At 39.9% G+C, this 20140-nt stretch overlaps 1 pseudogene; it reads right to left on the bottom strand.

Annotated features, from left to right (window-relative positions):
• Positions 1-1349: 1349 nt before the first annotated feature.
• On the bottom strand, positions 1350-6334 carry LOC134601600 (dual specificity tyrosine-phosphorylation-regulated kinase 2-like; annotated as a pseudogene).
• Positions 6335-20140: the final 13806 nt, after the last annotated feature.

Below are 20140 nucleotides of genomic sequence, written 5' to 3'. Positions count from 1 at the left end.
TGATAAGCCAAATTTTTTTGGTTAGAGTTCACTCCCTTGTTATTAAAAGATAAAGAGGACTCACTAAGAAAATATAGTGACATCATATGGGAGGGAGGATGGCATAAAAGGTTAAAACATGCAGATGCCCAGGGCCGGCCTTAGGGGTGTGCGAGCTGTGCGGCCGCACAGGGTGCCATGGAGCAGGGGGCGCCCTGCGGCCGCACAGCTCACACATAGCTGGGATAAAAAATAATAATAATTGCGGCGGGGGCGGGGCTTAGCGTGTGGCGGGGCGGGGCTTAGCGTGTGCCAGGGCAGAGCTAAAATGCCTTCTAACTGCTGCAGGGGAAGCAGGAAGGAGTCCCTGCTTCCCCCAACAACCAGAATCCAGTAGCTGCACTGCCTGTCTGCCTCCACAAGGAACAGAGGTAACTATGTGATTGTCTGTTTGTGTGTGTGTGTGTGTGTGTTTGTCTGTCTGTGTGTTTGACTGTCTGCCTGTGTGTTCGTGTGTCTGTGTGTGTGTGTGTGTGTGAGACTGTCTGCCTGTTTGTGTGTGTGACTGTCTGCCTGTGTGTGTGTGTGTGTGTGTGTGACTGTCTGCCTGTGTGTGTGTGTGTGTGTGTGTGAGTGTGACTGTCTGCCTGTGTGTGTGTGTGTGTGTGACTGTCTGCCTGTGTGTGTGTGTGTGTGTGACTGTCTGCCTGTGTGTGTGTGTGTGACTGTCTGCCTGTGTGTGTGTGTGTGTGTGTGACTGTCTGTCTGTGTGTGTGTGTGTGTGTGTGTGTGTGTGTGTGACTGTCTGCCTGTGTGTGTGACTGTCTGCCTGTCTGTATGTGTGTGACTGTGTGTGTGTGTGACTGTCTACAATGATTTGTCATGAAGTTAAAATTAAAATTTTAAGTGAAAACAGTGAAGCTGACATTATTTATATTACATCAAGTAATAGCCCAGTCTTACTGACCCTGGCGCAACCAGCGTCCTGAGTATACTTTTAATGGCCACCATACTGGCTGTGACAACCTTCACAATGGGGTTTTACCAATTTCTTGATTTTGTACATTACAAAATTAATGTTAATTACAAAAAGTTGAAGATTTCTTAAAAACGTTTTGATTAAGTCATTAATATTTACAATATAAAGGTCAAAAGAGCATTGGCAAAATGTGCTTTTCATCTGTTTTGGTGTCAGATATTGTGTTCTCTTTTTGCAGCACAGTCTAATATGGGAGAGAATTTTGAAAATTGATGTTATATCAGCTTTGGCATGTGTCTCCATGGATGTTGCAGAGCCTGACTAAGTGTCATATGGAGCTAAAGATTCCATTATAAGCACCACTTATAGAAAGTCAAGGAATAGGAGATCATCAGCCCTTGGGTGCACTCACAAAATCTCTACTTCCCGGGGGACCATTAAAGTTTCCCTTTCTGGAGTGTTTACCTTTTAGTAGCACTGAACCATCTGGCAGGCATCTACAAAGGCAATAACGGGGGAGTCCTTCAGAGGTGAAAACTGTACTGGCTCTTTTTGATGAATTGAGTTAGTTTTCTGGTGGCATACCTAATAGTTCCATCATGCATGCAAGCTGGCCACCTTCATCTTCCCCAAGGATAAGTTAATAGCCAATCAATAATTCTACAAGGATGCAACCCAAGCTCCACATATCTATGGGCATTGCATAGTTACCACCTAGGGTGACTTTAGGTGCACGATAATATCGAGTCCGGATGTATGTGGAGAGGAGCTGATAGTTGTGACAGCTTGAACCAGTCTATAACCTTAACGTCACTACTTGTGTGTTGCTTCAGTAACATGTTATCAAGTTTAAGGTCACAGTGAATTATTCTGTTTTTGTGCAGTGATATCAAGCACTGTAAAATTGAATGTGCAAAATTTCGGACTAGTGGCAAGCTCAAGCCCCGGTAGTTGTTACTCTTTATTAATTCATAGAGGTCCATGCCGAGAAGCTCAAACACAATACAGACATGTTTGCTAAATATTAAGTTCTCCACTATATGAATGGTGTTAATGGTGTCATCCTTACCCTGATTACTCAGATGCTGAAGGATTAAGGTCTCTTTTGCAGCTTATTGGTTGTAAAGTTTCTGGTTTCAAATATTTTTTATTGCCACATGATGGTGAAGCTTGTGATAATATCCAAGAACCTTCAGGATTGCGTATCTGTATTCAATATGGTCACGGAGCACTGAAATCTATAAATTGTCATTATCATTGTTGCCACTATTATTTCGGCCTTCAATTACTTCTTGATGGGCTTTTTTTTGCAAGGGGACCAATAAAGTATATTACAGTGTAGTTAAAAAATGTATGTATAGATTCATTATCTGCTCTGGTTTTAATGGTGATTTCTTTTAATTTGGTTGGCCCATATTGTACTTGTGTCTGTCCTTGGTGGTAACTGTGCTGGTATTCAATACTACCACTGATCTAAAACAGAAGCCATAATACAGTTAACACGAGTATAAAAGTTGCTAAAGAAAAAGTTAAGGACAAATTAACAAACTATCACAAAACATTAACAAGAAATAAATCAGTAGCTGTAATTTTACAACAGAGCAGTCCTCTAAATTACTAGAGACTTTGGTCTGCTACCAACCTCCTCTATACATCCACCGCTTTCTCTGTAAGGAGTTTTTTTTTTTTTACAAAATATGCCCTCCATACAGTTTTTAATGGAACGCAATTATCATGAAACATGCTAACTGCATTAACACATTTTAAAATAAAATAAGCTGTGTATACAAAATAGATTGACAGAAAACTGACTCATTCACCTACGACCCCATAACCACCAACAGTGAGCCGGAGTGTTCATTGTACTTTCAGTATCCTTTCTGTCTAAATTTAAAAATATGCAGCTTTAAGATATTGCTGAATGATTGTTCTAGTTTCAGTTAATAAATAAATAATACACTGAGAGATAAAAAAAATATACATAATGTGTAAACTACCTGTACTCCCTATCATATTTGACTTTTGACTTTTACCATATGTGCGGAATTGGCAGCCATCGGTGGTTGTCCTGTATGGGCAGCATCATGTAAGAATTATGGTGGTATCTCTATCTGACTAATATGTTTCTTCTACCTGCTAAATTGATAACAGACACCATATCACAGGACAATAAACGCCAGTTTTAGCACTTCTAAATGTAAAATATTCACGTATTCAAAGTTGATTTAGTTTGACATACTAAGTATTATTACATTGCTAAAAGAAACTTTCTATAGTCTTTTTGTGATTTTATGAACATTTATAAAATGTGTCATATCAATAACCAATGAAGTTAATGTAAACATTTAAATGAAAACAAGTATTAAACTGTGATTTGAAATTTGCAAATGAGCACCATAGGTGTACACAAGGGGTGATCAGGGTGTGCCCAGGCACACACGAATGCAGGGTCAAATTGTTCTCTATGCTCCATTTTAGATTCTGGTGGATAATTGTACATTAGTTTGTGTTAGTGTGTTGTCATTTTGAAGACACAATTAGGGATTATTCTAGCTTTAGTGACTGAATAATCTAAATTTTATTAACGACAGGAGGCGAATATTTGCTTTATCTTTATTTACTGATCCTCCCAGCAGCAAAGAGATAGTTAACAATAGTATAAAACAATTCAACCAATCAGAGTGTATAACAGTATTATATGATGTCATCAAGCTCCTCCCAATTCCTCTTTCTTGCTGAAGCCGACGACATCTGCGTATCAACAATAGAACCATAACTAAGGACTGTGAACTAGTTCGATGTCCTGGTGTAGTCAACCGTGTAAACTTAGATAGGATTGATGAATCCATGTGACCCAAGCGTTAGGTTGCTTTACACTAAAGGGAAGAAGAGAAAATCATGAAAGTATAGGTTCTCATACTAGTTGAATGCAAGTTATGAAATGCATACTGAGAACAATTATTCATTACATTTCATGTAAGATAATGTTAAGAATATCAAACTCTTGGTTAGAGTGTAGTGATGTAAACCTATGACAGATGATGTGTAAATGTGCCTGAAACTGAATGGCTAGAGACGTGTAGCAACTTACCTTAGGGTGGGTATGAATGATTATGAAAATAAGAAGGGCGGGAAAATAATAATAATAAAATTTAGATTATTCAGTCACTAAAGCTAGAATAATCCCTAATTTTATGGCAAGACAGGAGGCTTCATATTTGCTGTTTTAACGCTCCTATATGATAGAAAATGCGACATGTGGCATAGGTTTGAAATAGAATGTACGGAATGTAGACTCTCTGGACCAATCTGCAGATGACAAAATGTCTGAGAAGGAGCTACTCGCACGAAAGGCTGAGGATGCGGTTGCTCCTCTGACTGAATGTGTACCAAAAGCTGAGTCAAGACCTGCTTGCGCTAGTATCCATCTGATCCACCGCGCAATAGTGGGGGCGGATACCGGTTTGTGTGGTTTGACATAGGACACGAGAAGGGGTCCCGTAGGGGGGCGCAGAGTGGTTGTGGCATCTATATAGTGCCTTACGCAGAGCGCCACGCAGAGTGACTGTCTATTTGGAAAGTAAGGGTAGAATATGGAGGAAGAATTAGTCTTTGTTCGTCTGGTGATGTGAAACTTAACGCCTTCAGGCGAGAAGACTACTGCGTGGAAATCAAATGCTCGAATATCAGAGACCCTACGGAAGGATACCAGACATAGGAGTAAGGCCAGTTCGGCCGAGAGTTGACGTAGCGTCAAATTCTCATTAGAGGACCAGGATTCTAGAAGGGAAAAAACCTGAGTGACATCCCAGAAACAGGAGTATTTAGGAAGAGGGGGTCTGGCTAGCCTGATCCCTTGTAAAAGTCTACAGACTGAAGGATGTTTCCCTATTGATGCATTGTCAATGGGGATATGGGCAGCAGAAATAGCTGATCTATAAACATTAATTGATCGATAGGATTTGCCTTGATCAAATAGGGTAGACAGAAAATTTAGGATGATCGTCAGAGGTGCGGAAAAGGGATCGGTATCCCTTTCCAAACACCAGCTGACCCATGTCTTCCATGCAGCGAGGTAAGCTCATCTAGTGCCTGGGGCCCAGGAGTCCCATAGGAGAGTCTGAGTTGTCTCCGAAAGTCCTGAGACATTCCAAGATCCCCTGAAACGGTCCAAGCTACAAGTTGGAGCCGGTTCTGAAGGGCGAGTGGATGACAGTGCCCTGCTGGGTTCCTGAGGATGTCGGGGGATCGAGGTAGTAGAATTGGACAATTCACAGACAGTTCTAACAGGGTTGGGAACCAAGTCTGGGCTCTCCATAGTGGAGTGACAATGACTATTGTCACTACTAGGGCTTTGACCCAGTAAAGGGTGCGTTGGATCATGGAGAAAGGTGGGAACGCATAAGCTCCTGTCTCCGGCCAAGGGTGTAGAAGGGCGTCAACTGCCCATGACTGGGGGTCTGGGAGCCAGCTGATAAAGGCCTCCGTCTGGCGGTTCAGATGGGATGCAAACAGGTCCAATGTAAGGGGCCCGCGAAGGCAATGAATTTGATGGAACAAGCGGGGGTCCAATTGCCAGTCGCTTACATCCCTCCAATTGCGAGAGATACAATCTGCGACTAAGCTGCCCGTGCCCGGAAGATATTCCGCTCTGATGGATAAATTCCGCTCTAGGCAGAATTGGTAGAGATCCTTGGTAAGGTCGGATAGTAGCTTGGATTGTGAGCCTCCTAACCGATTCACATAGCGCACTGCAGAGACGTTGTCCATGCTCAGTACTAGTGAACAATTGAAACAGTCTTTTGCGAAACTGCGAATCGCGAAAGATCCTGCAATCAATTCCAGACAATTGATGTGCAGTGCTTGTTCGGAGGGGGACCATAGTCCCCCGGTGGATCCTTCGGCGCACGTGGCGCCCCATCCCAGGAGACTGGCATCGGATTCCAGAATGAAATCTGGTTGTGATCCAAAGATGGCTTTGCCATTCCAGGCTTCCATATTGTGAAGTCACCAGTGAAGTTCTATACGAACTTCGTCTGTCAGGTAGATGTACTGATCGTAGGAGGTGGAACGGTGTAGGTGATATGTTTTGAGCCGTTGCATGGCTCGGTAGTGTAAAGGTCCTAGGTAAATAGCTTGGATAGAGGCGGACAGTAGGCCTATAGTATGGGCTAGATCGCGTAAACGAATCTGATGGGCTGATAACAATTTGCAAATGTCTTTTTTTATGATTTTGATTTTGGCGGAGGGAAGTTGTAAAATCGCCTGTACGGAATCTATCAGAAAACCAAGAAACTGAACCTTTTGGGAAGGTTCCAGGGCTGACTTCTGGAAATTTATTACAAAACCTAGGTTTTGTTGTAAGGCCGTCGTCATGTCCGTGTGTGAGATCTGCGTCTTGTGCCATTATCAGGATGTCGTCCAAGTATATGATGGACCAAATCCCCTGTGATCGGAGTAGCGCCATCACTGGTTTCATCAGTTTCGTGAAACACCATGGTGCAGAGCATAGTCCGAACGGAAGGCATGTGAACTGCCAGATTTCCTCTTGCCAGAGGAATTGAAGGAAAGCTTGATGGCTGCGAGCAATAGGAACTGTGAGGTATGCGTCTTTGAGATCGAATCTGGAGAACCAATCCCCCACGCAAAGGAGGTCCCTGAGTAGATGGATGCCCTCCATCTTGAAGTTGCGATACTTGACAAAGTGGTTCAGGTTTTTCAAGTTGATAATTGGGCGTAGGTCTCCAGTTTTTTTGTGGACCAGAAAAATGTTGCTGAGAAAAGTATGTGGGAATGGGGATTTTTCTATTGCCCCTTTTTCCATTAGCTTGCGCAGTTCTGTTTGTAGTGTCAGGTTGTCTGATGCAGACATCTGTAGTGGTGTAGGTGGTGTGTCTTGGAAGGGGGTGGAAAGGAAATCTATTTTGAACCCTTGGACTGTGTGTAGGATCCATAGATACTGAGAAAGTAATTCCCACTGTTGGAAAAAACTGGATAATTGGTACATCGAAAAAAGGGAGATTTATTACCTGGAGAAGTTCTCCCGCGTAGGGAGGCAGATCCACGTCCCCGGATAGACCCTCTATTAGTGAATAGTTGCCTGTGGTAGGGTCGGGGTTGTCCTGATTGCCAATAGTTCTCCGAAGGGCGAGGCCTGTAGCCTGTGAAGGCAACTATGCTGTTCGTTCGGCCTCTATAACGTCCAGCTCTCCCAGAAAAGCGACCTGACTGAGAACGAAAAACCCTGCGCAAGGAGGATTGGGCCTTATTTAGGGTGGTGAACACCGCTACATGTTTGGAAAGATCCTTCATGAACGAGTCCACAAACAGTAATCCATTTGTCCCAGTTCTCGGGAGCTCAGATCGGCTAATTTTGCATCTAGCTTGTATAGTGCCGCCCTGCGTCTCTCAGTGGACATAGCCACATTTGCGTTGCCTAGGAAACATAAGGCTCTCTGGGCCCACTCTCTGACTGTGTTTGGGTCAAATTCCCCACTAGTTAAGGCTTCATCCGCTAATATGAAAATTTGAATTATGGGGCCAGTGATGTCCAGGAGTTTATCCTGGGTTGTCTTAAGACCCTGCTCAATGCCCTTGCGAGGGTATTTCCCTGTCTTGGTGAGAAAAGTCCCAAAAAGTGGGTCAAACTCTGGCGTGAGAGCCACCTTGTATGGTTGGTCGAGGGCACTCGGCTCTGAGTTTTGCCCTGATTTCTTTGTCAAGTGGTTTGCGTAACCACATTTTACAGTTAGAAATATGGTCTGGTGGGGCCCATTCTGCCGACCGTGGATGTCTGATGACCCTGGGGTGGAATAAAGGGACACCCGAAGCATCCAGAAGGATGTCTGAATCGGGTCCTTTTTGACAAGGTATTTTTGCATCTGTGTCTTTATGTGTGATAAAGGTCTCCTTGACAAATTCCGATGGGGTATCCCCTAGCGCATTCGCCGAGGGGTCCTCATCAGAATATCCAAGGTAGTAATCTTCAACCCCGTCTCCCGTGTGGGATGTCCCTCTAAGGGGTTGGAATTAGCCTGAGCGGGGCGAGTGGCAGTCAATTTTTGGGACTTGGCAGGAGCCTTACCCTTTGCCGCAGACCTACTATCCCCTTTCCAGGGGCGCTTGCGTGTAACCTCCTGATCCGAGGGCTGAGAGTCCTCGGAGTCAGAAAGTAGACGTGCAGTAGGGGTAACTTCGGCAGAAGTCTTCTCATGGAAGGTTGCTAACGCCTTGGGGATGGAATCTGCAATGGTTGAAACCAACCAAGCTCTGAGTTCTTGGGATATAGCGGGCTCATTATTATCAGACATGGTATGTCTTAGAGCGGTTGCCAAATAGTCAAGTTTTTTAAAAAGGCAGAGTTAAATGGGGTTCACCCAAAGTTATGTCAGATTATAAATGGGGGTCACCCAAAATATTTGTGTAATTTAACACTTAAAGGGCGGCACTCAATATTTAGTGGGGTTGTCCACTAAAATCCACAAGTGGGTTGTACCACTATAATAACAAACAGTGGGGTTAACCACTTAAGTATAATCACAGACAGTGGGGTTCACCACTGAATAATAAGAAAGTGTTGGATTACTTTTTAATTAGTGTGTGTTATTTGCATAAGGGGGTCACCCTTAACTGTAATAGTGGTGTTAAGACACCTTTATAAAAGTTGATATCAAGAGTGAATAAAGGTGGGGGTCACCCACAAAGACACTCAGTGTAACAAAGTGACAGAGGTAATAAAATGGTGGGGGTCACCCACAAGGCCTTCCTTTATTTAATAATAAATACAGCAGGTGTTTGTATAAATCCTGTTAAGAAAATAAAATGGGCAAAATCACTAAATGAAAATTAAGGTATTAGCACTTTAAAGGTGCTATAAAATATAGAGAAATAAGTTACTTACCAGATCCGATGTCAGGCGAGTTGATCGCTGTACTGATGGCACTGGAAACGCGATTTAAAATGGCCGCCGCCAGCAAAAGGCCGGGAAAAAACGCACTTGGTAAGTGCAGACGCGAACGGGTGGGGAGCCGCAAAGGGCGCGAAACTGAGCCGCGGACTCCTGGGAAATGGAGTCCGCGGCACTGACAGGAAGCCTGAACGGCTAAAACCGCGGTCTCCCTCAGAAACGCAGGGAGAAACGCGGTAACCAGTAGAGACGCGAATAGAAAGCGTGTGTGTAATAGTTGAATCGCGGGAACAAAACTCCAGGGATTTAAAGGGGAAAACAACTAAATAAAAGTTGGGTAGAATATGCTGAGAAATGTAGCTAAGATTGTTGTAGAATGGAAGTGAAGTTAAGAGAGCATGAATGCTGGTTTACACAGAAAGTGTTGTTAAAGTGAGAGGTGAATATAGTAATACATTTTTTTCAATTAATTAAATTAAAATATTGTATTAAAGGCTAAATGATACAGCAATATAATTGAAGTAGACTCACCTGGGAGGCAAGCAGCAAAGAAAGAGGAATTGGGAGGAGCTTGATGACATCATATAATACTGTTATACACTCTGATTGGTTGAATTGTTTTATACTATTGTTAACTATCTCTTTGCTGCTGGGAGGATCAGTAAAGAAAGATAAAGCAAATATGAAGCCTCCTGTCTTGCCAAAAAAATCATGATTATCTCTGAATTCACTTGTTTATCACTATAGAAATATGTGAAATTTTTTTTTAATTCTTTATTTTTGACAGTGCAGTAATTAAGACATCGCTTAGCAATGATATGGGTAAACATAGGTACATCGGTAATTGACAGAGGACAATGTTAGTTAGTATGAAAATGCAAAGCATACTGCACTGGTATTTTTTTTTTTTTTAAAGTATTGTAACAACATATTTGAACATAGCCCCACAGATATTGCAGCCTGCGTGTCCCAACTAAATATGGTACTGATGTTTACGTCAGTTATCTGAGCTGGAAGTGGGTCATTGAGGTACGTGAATGGGACACAAAAGCAGAAAAAAGAGAAAAAGGCAAAAGACAAAAATTAGATAGCTGTAATTAAACATATCGGGTCGTCCTATCTGTCATTCAAAATATGCTGCCCAGGCAGGATAGGCTTAACTCAGAGCGGGCAGAAGGTTCGGGGTCACTAGCGGCTAGTTGAGTCCTAAGATGGTGTGTTAGGACATACGCCCAGATCCTACGTAGGTAATTAATTGACCGGGTGCTTAATATATATATGTATATATATATATAGCTCCCACTCAACTGGTTACAGGCAAGAAAATTAAACGTGAGAGAACAGTAAGCATAAAGAATAACGATAATAATAATACCACATAAAAACAGACGTTATAAGTATGCATAGGGAGGTCTCCAGTTTAGTGGGGACTTTGCTGGTCAGTGATCTGCGTGGAATCAGCCGATTGTACTAAGTGTAAAATTCAAAACTCTTACAGGTACAAAAATATACAAAAATGTTCATTCCATGCACGGGCCTATGTTAGAAAGTATGTTATTGCACAATATGTCTGGTAACTTCCGTAGTGCTTATTCATAAGCTAAATTATTTTTTGGCTATGAAATGCACTAAAGGGGGGTTATGTCAGGGTATTTATATATCGGCAGACATTTGTGCTATGATAGAAATTAAAATGTATATTGTCAGTCATTTTGTTATTTTCAAGTTAACAAAGAGACACAAGATTTCTATCTCTTCTGTAAAACTAACCACTTTACCAGAGCTAAAGGAATGCATAGTATATACAAACCTGTTGATAAGAGATGAGAACGGGGGATGGACAGACTGTTAGCTAAATGCTAATGGAATATAATCAATTCTAAACCCAGACATTTGTGACAGAGAAGATTAAATAATTTAATTTTACTTTCGATATTGTATAACGTCCCATTGTAAGTTTAGGGGTCATACTTATAACTGTCATATTAGAAATTATAGCAGAATTTGCCAGACACATAGTCTGGACAAAACTTAAAGAAACTCTTGAACTGACAGAAAACTTGAGTTATAGACAACTATAAAGATAAGGTAAATGACGTCAAAATAGCCACCAGGAAAAGTTAACTCTTTCCTGGATAGGTATGTTTAGTGGGACAAGACTGCCCTCTATAGACCAAATACTTAAATTGTTATCTGGAAGGTAACTACACCTCCAATGTTTCTATTGGTCTATCACCTAGTGAATTTTCCTTTTAAAAAAGTTAGGACAAAGGGAAGAGAGAGGTATGCAAGGGGTATGCAGAGAAAACAAAGAATGCAGAGAAAGCAAAGAAGCAAGAGAGTGAGCAGTCGGGGGCAAAGAGTTGGAAGCAGGCTAAGTCAGGAGACAGAGAAAGAGACCCATGACATTCAAGTTCCTGAGACTACCTACTAATCTGATGAAAATATATACTTAACTGGTAAATATACTGGTTTCATTTAATTAATCTAAATTAATGAAAATTTTCTAATAGCATGATATATGACTGAATAAATCACGATTAGATTTCGATATTTAGAAATCTTAGTTACTAAAGAAATATATTATTAAACTTTCTAATCTGCTGATAGAAATGAATAATTATGTATTTATGTGACATATCACATATTAGCTTATCGTGATATTTATCCAGGTGTATTGATTTGCTCTAAAATAAGATAAAATATCTGTTTAGGCAAGTTAAAATTCTGCTTATAGAACATGGTAGATAACTCTTATTGGATGGTTCCAGGAAATGACTAATGAACTGGTTTAATTGTTATTTTATTTAAAATTACATGAGAATAGATCTTAATTACCTAGGAGGTCTAGCCAGCATTGAAAGGGTTATTCTAACTGTCAGCTAAAGTTTTTATGGCTATTCGCTGGAAGCTTTCTCTGTGTGAAACTTTCACTTTCTTTCTGTGAACTACCGTCATAAATCTTCTTGACAGCTAATGTTGTAGATTCTAAGCTGTATTAACCGTTGGAAAATGTATTGCCATTTGTATTGCATATTCATGTTATACTGAATTTTCATTGATTATCATCACGCATGTCACATATTATTATTATTATTTAATTTGTCACAATAAATTGTATCTATTTTTATAATAAATTGTGATTTTATTTATATGGAATACATTTCACTTACACGATAACGATCTTTGGGATCTGAGAATTGAAATAGTGGGCAATTCTCAACTGTTTACTATTATTATCCCATAAATATCCCCACACTTTTGATTTTAAAACCCTTAAATTTCTATGCTCCTGTAAACAAAGTTATTCTTGTTTCTTTTCTCTGTCTGCGCCTGCAGTGTGGCAACGCCTGCTACCATCAGTCTCCCCAGCCAATTGCTGGGGCATACTGTGTTAGCACCCTGGAAATCTGCTATATACGCCAAGGACTGAAGGTGTGCAAATGCTTTGCCCAGGGGCATAAATAGGGGAATGGGTTGTCAATTGCCCACTCACTCCCCTTTCCAGTTTCATAATTTTTCATTAACCTCTCATTCTTTCTTTTAAAAAAAAACAAAAAACAAAAAACCTTAAAATATTTTTCAAAGCTCCTACAAACAAAGTGGTCTGGGTTTTATCCCTCTGACTGTGCCTGAGGTTTGGAAACACTTGCCACCATCCACCGGCGCCGCCATATAATCGCAAGGGCACTGTTTTAGCTGTCCATGCCAAAGACTGCCGAGGGGCATAAATAGATGAGTGGGTTGTTAATTACCCACTCACACACCTCCCACTTTCATTCCATTTAAATCACTCTTTCTTTGTAAACCTTCCTTTCTTTTTTTTTGTTTCTTACAATTCAAAATTCACACATACAAACAACAACTAACAAACACATTCATTCTCTAAGAAAATGTAAGTTTGCTAGTTACTTAGTACCTACCTAGTTACAATTACATACCACATGTAATTTGGACGAAACAAGAATCTTGCGTTGTTTAAATCTACAACACAGCAATATCTGGACAGAAAATTTGGAAGACATCGGGTTGACAGAGTGTGACTGTGAAGGGTTGCAGCAGCAACCATTAGGTAGGAACGCACTTGCAAGAAAATGATAACACAATGCAAAAAGGTAAAAGGGACAAGGTGACATTGTGGGAGGTGGCAATGTGGGCGGTGGAGATAGTAAAACAATACAGTCTAAGGTGATGTCCTCTGGTCGACCGACACAATTTTTATTATTATTTTGTTTTAATTTAAAGAAAATTATATATATATATATATATATAAATATATATATATATATATATATATTGTTATTATTATTCTATACTTTTTCTTTTTCATTGTCATCGTTTGTACAAATACTTGTTATTTCATATTAGTTTGTATATATATTATGTAAAGATGTGTGTATATATATATATATTTCTCCTATATGGATGCATATTTTCTTATTGTTATTACCCCTGTATTGTATTCTATATTCACTGAATAATTATTATTTCTATAAATTGTTTTGTCTTTTAGAATTCAATAAAAATTATTTGAAGGAAAACACAAGTATATTAACTGCAATAGAACAAATGGAAATAACACAAAACAAATAAAGCAGAGGGATACTCTAAAGTCAATTCAAGCTAATTCAAGGTATACACAGGCCTCTGGACTCAGTAGGTCTCTTGGATTCTTCCTCCAGGAAAGAGCGAGCAGGCCTCTTATACTCTGGCCTCCAGGATATAGGAAGTAAGAACTCCAAGATACAAGGAGAAAGGCCTCTGGGATACACAGATAGGGGAAACAAAACAAAGCCTGAATCAAACAATGGCCTGACAACCAAGAAAGGAAAAAGCTAGACTAAAATGGGAGATGATTAACAAGGAGGGCGAGTTAGTGGCACTGGGAAGTATTGCACCAGACTGAAATGATATGAAGTTCAGAGAGTTCCTAATGGACACTGACAGTGTTTTTGAAGAGACATGTTGGTGTCAAGATGGACAAGCTAAAATAACTAAAAAATAAGGTGGAATTTCTGGTGACAGGGAAGATTACAAGACAGATTTCTGCTACTCTGACTTCTATCAAACTCAGTACAGACAAGTCTAACCCAATAACTTTAACCCTGTCCAGTAGGGGACAGCACTCATAATGCACCATTTTGGAGATTAGCTGGGCTGGTAGGGTTTATATAAATACCAGGAGACTTAGCCAGTGCCCTCTGTAGTCTAGTCAATCTCCTATGCTTGGTGGTGCAGCTGCAGGAACAGTCATAGAGGGTGTAAAACTATCTCTGCCCCTCCAGTGTCGGTGTGTGAGTCTGGACAGGAAGAGGAAGGGATAATTTTCCCTCTGCCCACTAACAGCCTCTCACACAGGAAACACCTTGCAGGAGAAGCAGGGACAGCACTGAGTGATCATTTCCCATCTGCCCACTAACAGCCTCTCACACAGGAAATACCTTGCAGGAGAAGCAGGGACAGCACTGAGTGATCATTTCCCATCTGCCCACTAACAGCCTCTCACACAGGAAATACCTTGCAGGAGAAGCAGGGACTGCACTGAACGATTCACACTACTCCTGCAGTTCTACTATTAATCATTGGAAGGTGAGTACTTTATAAATAACACTTCAAACTCCACATACCTGTATCCTAAACACATCCTTTTCCCTAACCCTCAATTTAAACTCTCCTAAACTAACTATTTGCTTACTTTCAAATTTAAGCATAAACCTAAAAAAAAGCCTTTACCTATATGTTAGCTATAACTTGTGTTAAACACACCAAGACTGTAAGCTCGTTTGAGCAGGGTCCTCTTCAACCTATCGTTCCTGTACGTTTTCTTGTAATTGTCCCATTTTTTAATTAAATCCCCCTCTTATATTGTAAAGCGCTACAGAATCTGTTGGCGCTATATAAATGGCAATAATAATAATAATAATAGTATACCCCAATACTAAATTTAACTCCACTCTAACCCTAAACCCAATAATTCTAAACATCCCTTACACCAATCCGTTTAACACTAAGCATCCTTTGTAACCACATGGAATCTAGCTCTGACATTAACCTCTATATAATTTGAACCCCCTCTAACCACTAACATTATTTGCAACCATGCTGTATAGCCGCTGTATACACTTTACAAGTAGAAATATGCTCATACAAATATTTACACATATGCACTTGTCAAATTTGAACACATCTTTCAAACTTATTTTTTATACCTGCAATGTCCAGTTAATAAATATATTAAAGGACCACTATAGGCAGCTTAATGAAGTGGTCTTGGTGCCTGGTCCATCTAGGATTAACCCTTTCTGCTGTAAACATAGCATTTTCAGAGAAACTGCTATGTTTACCTATGTTTACGCGCTTCTCACTGTGATATTTACAGTGAGAATTCGCCAGCGTCCATAGGAAAGCATTGAGAATGCTTTCCTATGGACTGGCTGAATGCACGCACGGCTCAGCCGATGATGGGAAAGGAGGCGGAGAGTCCCCACTGCCGAGGGAGCCCGATGGTGGAGAAAGGTAAGTGATTTAACCCCTTCCTACCCCTAGAGCCCGGCGGGAGGGGGACCCTAAGGGTGGGGGCACCCTCAGGGCACTATAGTGCCAGGAAAACGAGTATGTTTTCCTGGCACTATAGTGGTCCTTTAAACTAAGTTTATCTGCCTTTTTTGGGAGGGGGCAGGAGGCACCTTAGAATTCTGTGCCTATGGCTTTGGAACAAAGGAGGGCCATAGAAAGTAAGAACAATGTTCTTTCTTGGGAATCCAGGAAGAGAAATTCCAACCTAACTTAACTTAATTTGTTAACCTTAAAGGAACACTGTAGGGTCAGGAACATAAACATGACACTAGACATGTGCAATTCGTTGCCTCCGAATTGCTGAATTTCTGAAGTGCCAAATTTCGGAAATGCCGAACCGAAGTTCCGAATAGCCGAATTTCGAAAGTGCGGAGCCGAATTGACGAATTTCAGAAGTGCTGAAGTACTTTGAATTTCTGAAAAGTAGCAAAACAGGAGAGGGAGGGAGAATTAAGGGAATGATGACATGAATCTAACCCTACCCCAACCCTACCCATACCCCAACCCTACCTCCAACCCTTAGCCTTTAGTTTAGGGTTAGGGGTAGGGTTAGGGTCAGGGAATTGCTGAAGTCCAGAATTGCCAAATTCACAAATTTCGAAAGTGCCGAACCGAAGTGCTGAATTGCCGAAGTCCCGAATTTCGGAAGTGCCGAACCGAACTGAATTTTTTGCCCATGCACATCCCTACCTGACACTTTAGTGTTAAATCCACCATTTAGGTGAGTTGCCCCCTGAAATTGGTAAGGAGGCAGGATGGGACTAGGGCTTGGTTAAGCTCCTCATAGAGATGCATTGAATTATTGTATCTCTATGAGGAAAATTCAGCGTCTCCATGAAGAGCACTGTGCAGCACTGGCTCAGGAAGCACTTTCTCTGAAAACACAGTGTTTGCATGAAAATGACTGCAGGGAATGATTATACTCACAAGAAAAAATACATTAAGCTGAGTTGTTCTGGTGACTCTAGTGCCCCTTTCAATAAAATAAGTGACATTATAAATTGGTACTAGAAGCAGACTGAGCATGCCTATAGTCTAAGAGATTTTTGCAATGACCCAAATTCTTGATGTGCCCAGTTGCTCTTAACAGCTTCTCAAGCTCATAATCATTCAGTGTGTCAGTTTAAGCTGTTGAAGAAGACACTGTTATCATTAAACCTCTTTAATGCTGTTACTGTGTCTTTAAACCACATGATTACGTACCATATCATTTGCAATCGTAGAGAACCCAAGGTAATGCAAGTGGGGGATATCCAGTCTTTTTTAGTAGCCACTTAGTCACAAACACTGGCCAAAGTTAGTGTTCATATTCGTTTTTTGCATTTTTCACACAAAAAAAAATATAAAACCTAACTTTGGCCAGTGTTTGTGACATAGTGGCTAAAAAAGACTGGACATTCACCATATTGAATACCCTGGGTTCTCTACGTTTGCAAATAGTATGCCATCATGTGGGAAATATTCCTGGGCTATGATACGGTCTCAAAGGTAACATTACTAATCTGGTAAATTTCAATGTGTATTAACCGTAATTTTCCAAAACACAAGAAAACCTGTTTATGGGAGGTACTGTTGTAGTCGTTAGACATAGCTGAATACAAATATGTGTATTTTATTGCCGTAAAAGCTAACAGTATTATGACATTCACAGTTAAAATGCAATGCATACTAAAAAAATAGCATTTCTTAATTTCTAAACAATTTTATTCATATTAAATTATATTTCTTATATAAATATTTGATGTGCAATAAAAGCCCTGTTTCTCCTGAACAAAATTATATACAGTATAATAATTGTGGGTGCACTTAATATGAAAGAGGTGAATTACAGTTGAACAGACATATAGCGCAAATTTCAGGTTTTGTTTGTTTTGTTCTGATCAGAACTTGTACAATTGCCTCCGTCCTTAAGGGGTTAATGGTGCATGCTTACAGTTTTGTTTTTAAAGAAAATGTTCAAGTTAGCCCAGGGAAAATGTAAGTAGTCTTAACCATCACTTCTGCCAATAATTAAAAATGTAAGCATGTAGTATAAAATAAAAGTATATTTTGATGAAACAATTAATATTTTTTTTATTTTTTTACTTAGAGACAAACCCTTTATGACGTTTTTGTAAAGGGATACATAAAACTTAAGGTTAGTAAATTGGTGTGATGTACTAAGCCTTGGAATTATAGAATGTTTGGGTGAGTAGTTACTAAGCAGGACATTGCATAGTGGGAAGCATAGTCTTGCTAAGTTGTGATGTAACTTTGAAGTTCTATGTGTAGAACATAGCCCACTTATGACATCACTGACATCGTCATTCTGGATGTTTACTGTTTACTGCAATATTAGTCAGTTGTGCAGTAGCAGATCGGTCATGTCTAAGCAATTAGTCATGCGGAAGAGGCTTCTCATGCTAAAACAGCTACTCGTGCAAAAGCAATTACTACTGAAAAAGCAGTTAATTATTCAGAAGCAGTTAATGATGCAGAAACAGTTACTTGCGCAGAAGCAGTCGATGTTGAATAAGCGATTGCTCATGCAGAAACAGTTGCTCACCCCGAAAACATCAATCGGGCAGAAGCAACTACCCCTGCAGAAGCAGTCAATCATGAATAAGCCGTTACTCATGAAGATGCCATCAGCCATTCAAAAAAAGTTACTCTTACTTAAGCAATCTATCATGAAGAGGCGATTGTTCTTACAGAAAGAGTTGCTCAGGCTGAAAATGTTACTTATACAGAAAAGGTCAGCTGATCAGCAGCAACCACCCCTGCAGAAGCAGTTAAACATGAAAAAGGACTTACTCGTGAAGAGGCGCGCCGACATGCAGAAGCATTTACTTAGGCTCGGGATTAAAAACCACACGTCCAGTGCTGCTGCTAAGCGTCCAATGCCGTGTACGCCAGATTCAGAAATAACAGGTCATTAAATGTAGAAATTATGTAGAAATTATTCAGTACATTATGATCAATGGGTAACATTATCATAAACCAAAAGAATCAAAATCCAATACAGATTTTCAATCCCTTGTAACACTTTGGAGCCAGTCTGCGTAAGTTTAAATATATAGTTAAAGGCTCTGACGTAGGTATTCTTGTTACAGTAAATCATGCCCGGTTTTGAGAACCCATCGCTTGTAAAGGTATTATACACAGTCATTGACATAATATTGTACATTATTTTGTTTATAATTCAATTACAAGCAATATCATCACAAAAAGTGTATGCAGTTTAGCATGGGTTCTGTGTATTACTTCAAAATGTTGCCTAAAAAGTTTGAGTTCTGTTCAACCAGAAGAATCACTTGCTGTAAATACAAGGCAGCGTGAATTATTATTAAGTTATTATTTACTAATAACCCACTAATTGTAGGGCATCCAAAAAATACATATCCTATTTTGTGTTTTATCCCTAAATCAGTTGAGGGTCTACTTCAGGGGTAGGCAACATTTGGCACTCCAGATTTTGTGGACTACATCTTCCATAATGCTTTCATGGCCATAATGCTGGCAAAGCATCATGGGAGATGTAGTTCAAAACATCTGTAACCAAAGGTTGCCTCCCCTGGTCTACTTTATCATCTTGTCTGCCCTATACAAATTCACATCAGCTCTGACATTATGCTGCTTTGAATTACCATAACGCCATTTGAAAGATGGTAATTAAAACATTCTATTGTGATGATGGTCACTTTGAGATTGCCATAAAATAACACAGAATCCACCTAATATTTATGTGAGGACAGCTACATGGGTTCTCCATAAAGCAATGCTTCCAAACCAGATCCCAAACACCAAAAGTCCAACATTTCCCAATTCTATTCAAGTGGTGACACTAAAAGTTCCTGGACTCTCGTGTGCCTTGAGGACAGGACTGAGATATGCTACAATATAGACTATAAATGCTCTTCAACATATCAGAAAGCTGCTTGTTATAAGCACCCAGAGAAAGTTACCATCTATGCTTTGTTTAAGAAAACATTCATGTTAAAAATTCACATTTTTCTAAAGTGATAACCAAGTGAATACAGAGATAGCCATGATGTTGTCTTCAAGATAACAAACTAACCCAAACTGATGAACAAATGACCCATCAGTACTTAAATATGGGACATGGGTGACAATCCTGCTGTGCAAAGAGTTTGCAATGGTTTATTCATAGTTCAATTGTTTTTTGTTTTTTTTCGTTCAATGCTTACATTAAAGTACAGTATCTCTGTCACCTGAAACGTATCTTTTTCCTATTGTTCCCTCTTCTCTTCCTTTTTTAAAATATGTTATTTTCTGATCTGGTTCTCCTTAAAACACAAGACAAATTAGGGATTTTTTATAATGTATTTTTCCCATGATTGAGAATAACAGAGAGTGGAGCTCTAGGGCAGCTCCTCTGCCATCCTCAATTAACAAAGAAAGTAGTCCTTATTTTGTTTTATGTTTTAAAGAGGATTAGATCAGAAATTATAAAAAGAACAGATTCTGAAAGAGGAAGAGAAGAGGAAACGATGTGAGAGAGGTGATTTTCAGTTGACAGAGACACTTTAACTTGTGATCATTGCTTATTGATATGACATATTCTATAAATGTTAATGAAAAATGTTCATTTGTTGAATACGTGAATATTTTACATTTTGAAGTGCTAAAACTGGCTTCCATTGTCCTGTGATATGGTTTCTGTTTTCAATGTAGCAGACAAAAGAAATGGACATATTAGT

This window comes from Pelobates fuscus, chromosome 3, assembly GCF_036172605.1.
Source record: "Pelobates fuscus isolate aPelFus1 chromosome 3, aPelFus1.pri, whole genome shotgun sequence".
Lineage (NCBI taxonomy): Eukaryota > Metazoa > Chordata > Amphibia > Anura > Pelobatidae > Pelobates > Pelobates fuscus.
This window is presented reverse-complemented; position numbering and strand designations above follow the sequence as displayed.